This window comes from Pinus tabuliformis, chromosome Q (assembly GCF_031772625.1).
Source record: "Pinus tabuliformis cultivar Carrire ecotype Pingquan chromosome Q, CPIR1, whole genome shotgun sequence".
Taxonomy (NCBI): domain Eukaryota; kingdom Viridiplantae; phylum Streptophyta; class Pinopsida; order Pinales; family Pinaceae; genus Pinus; species Pinus tabuliformis.
The window spans coordinates 1,314,685,421-1,314,690,086 of record NC_142296.1 but is presented as its reverse complement, the minus strand read 5'-3'; positions in this window follow the sequence as shown (position 1 = coordinate 1,314,690,086).

The window sequence follows — 4,666 nt, the reverse complement described above, 5'->3', positions numbered from 1 at the left end:
CTCCAGAATTTCGATGTCTTTCCAACAACTTCGATTAGGGCAACAACTTACGGAAACTAGCAACTTCTAACAACAATGAAACTTAGGGGAATTCATTCTCCCAATCCAGAACACAAAACATAGAGAGAGAGGCACCAAAATTTTGATTTTTACTTTCTCCTTAGACTTCCCCAAACTCACATTCACTTCGGCTTCCCGACAACACACTTCACACCTTTTCCCACCTACAAGATAATTTCGCACTTCTGCCCAACAACAAGAGAATTCAAACTTGATGCGAGAATGATGCTCCAAATGAATTCAATGTGCTTCCTTTTATAGGCTTCTTGAGGGGTCGAATAGGGTTCTTAGGCCGACTTGACATTCCCTTACGCCGACATCGTGTGGAGGTTACATAATTCATATTTTTATCAATACTTAACCTTTTTACATGACTCAAAAGCCCAAGAAGGGTCTCTTTAAATGTACAATAATTCTATGGACTCAAAATAAATCCTAGAAGTCCTCAATTGGGACTTTGACCTAAAAGATGGTGACCTAAGCATGAAACCCATGCTTTAATAAGTCACAATAAAAATAATAAAATTTCTCTTCTTTATTCTTTTGAAAAGTACATTACATGATGACTCAAGTACATTATTGAAGACCAAAAGTAGTTACATTTTCCAACACTCCCTCTTAATTAGGGAGGTATTCATAATGTACAAATACAATGGAAGATCTCAAACTATATGAATATTAAGAACTTTTAGGCACCGCAATGCCATGGACTATATTCCTGACTAGGGAAATCTATCCAAATAGTCAATTAGTTTACGCACCACAATGCCATGGACTAGATTCCTGACCAAGGCAATCTATCCAAGTGGGACTAAGATGGATTCAAGCTTTCAACCCCTTTAGGTACACTTAGGCTTACTTGCTAACCATGAACCCAAAAATCCAGTGTGTATCCAAAACAAATCTCAATAACCTATGCCATATTTCCAACTTCGGGACTCAAACATCAACTCAAAGTGTTAGCCAAATGTCTTCCCAGGCAATGCTTCACTCACAAAGCCTTAACACCCCTTAACCCAACAGATTAAGAATGACCAATCTCTGCCAATCAAACTAATTGGTAACCAACATGCTATGAAATTATTCTAGAGATTCACCTACACAGACACAACGCCAATCAATAATATACTTTTACATGTACATAGTCAAATACAAACCTCCGGGGTCTTACAAACAACCGATGTTGCTTCTCAAATTTCCATAGTAGGACTATTACTCGAATATTTGACACAAAGTTCCTCAATCATATGTTTTACTTCCTACTTCACATGCAACAATATATCCTTTGAAATTCATTCTTCAATTAATACCAAGCTATGCCCTCCCTCTCAATAAGGTTGCATCTCTTTATCCAGTCTCCCTCTTAACCTTAGGGAGATCTCTTCTATTCATGCTTACGCCGGGAGATCAACTTCTTCTTTTTCGACATCGGAGAATTTTTTGTGGCCTCCAACCATTTCACCAGAGTTATCATCAACCTTATCATGTTTATCACATCAACAAGCATCTTCACCAGGTTGAGGATTGTGTACCTGCACAACTTAAATAAACGTGCAACAAAATCTATAGAGGCATGATTTTAGCGATATCGAAATCACAAAAGCATTTATATTTATACATATCAGATACCAAAAATCAATTACAAACAAGAGACATATACTCTTCAACATCTTTCTAGGGACTTTTTTATACACCCTAGACTATTTCATAACAACATTCATTCCTTCTAGGGTTCCATTGTGTCTTCCAAAGGTATGACATACCTAGAAACTAGTCACATAGATATAGATTTACAAAGCATCTAACAACCTTTCAAAATAAATGTGTTAGACTTCTCACTAGGGATTCATACAAATCCTAGATTTCATACAAAAGAATCAATCAAAGTCAATCACAACTTAGTCATTAACTTGACCAACGTCCACTAGGGTAAACCACTAGATTTTCCATCAATCGATCACTAACATGACCGACTATCACTAGGGTTAGTTTGCAAACCCTAGATTTCTAAGCAATTATCAGACTCAACCAAAAAATTAAAATTTCAAAAATCTCTTTGCAAATCTCAAGTTATCATATAGTCAATACTCATAAGAGATTTCTATTTCAACTAAGGTTCAACTCCAAAACCCTAGAATTCCATTTTCACAAATTCAACAATCTTACACAGATCTTGAATCAACATATTTCAGGGATTTTACTTAGACCTAGGTTTAACTCCAAAACCATAGAATTCCACAATCTCAAAAATCATTAAATACATAGTTCTAGATTGTTACATTTCATAGGCACAATAACTACTAGGTTTTAACAACAAAACCCTAGTTTTAATTTTCAACAATCATCTAATAGATTTCAGATTGTTATATCACACATACTAGACAATTTTAACTTCAGTAGGGTCTAGCTACAAAACCCTATATTTCCAAATATCATCATCCTAGAATCTCAGACAAGGACTTCCATTAAATCCTGAAACAAGGACTTCCATTAAATCTTAAGATTTATGACCATCAATAGCTAGGTCAACCCATATATCTAGGAATTCATAATCAAACATAAGCATATCATATGTCTAATAAGATTAATACATCTGACCTAGACCAGGCTAGGGATTCAACCAAGAGGACACATCTATATATGCCTAGCTTTCATCATCATGCAAATATGTTTCATATCATATGTTAGTCAAACCCAACTTCGCAAACAATATCAAATAAGAGTTAGACACACAATCATTTTGGTTACACTAGGGTTTGATCAGACAAACACACTCATACCAAGGAAAACATTTCTAAGACAATATAAGGGTCTTGCCCATACATTGCAACAAACCCTAATGAGCTAGGGTTCCAATGTAGAAACATAACAAACCCAACATTACCAAAACTTCAAAGGTTTCAAGATTTTAGACCTTATCATTCAACCCTAACAAGTTAGGATTTCCTGATCATACCAAAATCCCAAACAAGAAATCATCAATAAAACTTGAATTAGCATTTCAAAATATCCCTAAGTAGTTTAGGGTTTCAGACATTCACATTAGCATACCCTTTGGTTAGGGTTTTCCAGAACCTGTCTAGGGTTCTACATAGTCAATCAAGAATATGAGTGGGGTGGGTAGAGTTATCAAGATATGAATCACCCAAACAAGAATCACTAAGATTCAATACAACTAGTCACAACAAAGTTAGTAATATATCATCAAATGAATAATCCTTTCAATCAATGTATTCAAAGAAAACCTTTGTTTCTTGACTAACCTTGTCTTGAGAGATCCTCCTTGCAGATGTTTTCCCTAATCAACACAACAGAGGGAGAAAGGTGATTAGTATTTCAATATAATCAAAACTAAATGAGTACATGAACCCAAAACTGAAAAGACATGAGATACTTATCTTTGGGAGTTGTTGGGGGCTCCCTCTAAAGCTTGAGGGAAGCCTACAAACTTAAAACAATACAAAAATGTCTTTTCCAAAATATGTTAAAAACCTATAAATTATAAAACATATAAACAAGATATGTAAAACTACAAGTAAAGGACTTAATAGTGTAAGTCCCTAATGTCGGGTTCTTCGGGCTTGACTTTCTTTGAGTCTCCTTCTACATCAAGGTTGGCTTGATCCCTTCCTCTCTTCTTATTCTTTAGATTCTCAGGACAGTCACTTTTGTAGTGACCTTTCTTATGACATTGATATCACAATATCTTAGACATGTCAACTCTCTTCCTTGGTTCCTTCAATCTATTTCCTTTATGCTGAGAAACATAAGCATTTGATACTCTAGGATTTGCAATCATTGAGATCCTTAATTCTTCCTGACTATAGTCGGTCCATAATTTTTCAAAGGTGGGAGCTACCTTCCAACTATTGAGACCTGCAACAAATGCACCCCAAGAGGGTGGCAATCCTAATAGAGCAGTGATCACAAGTTCTTTGTCTGGAACAATCTCATCGATGGCCAAAATATCATCCCTGAGTCTAGCTATATTCACAAAGAAGGTTTCCACAATATCTTCTTTAGTCATCTTTGTAGTCCTCAGATCATTCTTCAAACATGCTCCTTGACCTATGTTCTTAATAGTGAACAACTTCGACAAGGCTTCATACATCTCTTGAGCATGACCGATGTTAACTATGAATAAGACAAGATTGTCTTTTATCCCTTCTACTATCAAAGTCATAGCCACCAATTCTAGATCCTTGAATTTCGCTTTGTCGACATCACTGGCTTCTTCTGTAGGCTTTTTTACATTTCCTTTTACCAAATCTAGCACCTTGTTCTTCTCGATGATTACGTCTTCCCTCTTCTTCCAGGATCTGAAGTTAGAGGATTCTTCAAGTTTGTTCTCACCCTTGATTGAGTTAGACATCCTCCTTGAATAAAATAGACTCCTTCCCTGAGATACTATCTATGAATCGATCAAGTGCTTCAGACTACCTTTTTCTTTCTTCACCAAAGCTGTGATACCATGTTAGAAAATCGGAAAGACAATAAAGATTTTCTTGATCTTGATAATTACTTGTCATGTTTCTTATTATTACGATTCTTTATATCTTCTTTCTTTAGTTCATCAAGAAATTACCAAAAGCAACAACACATAAAA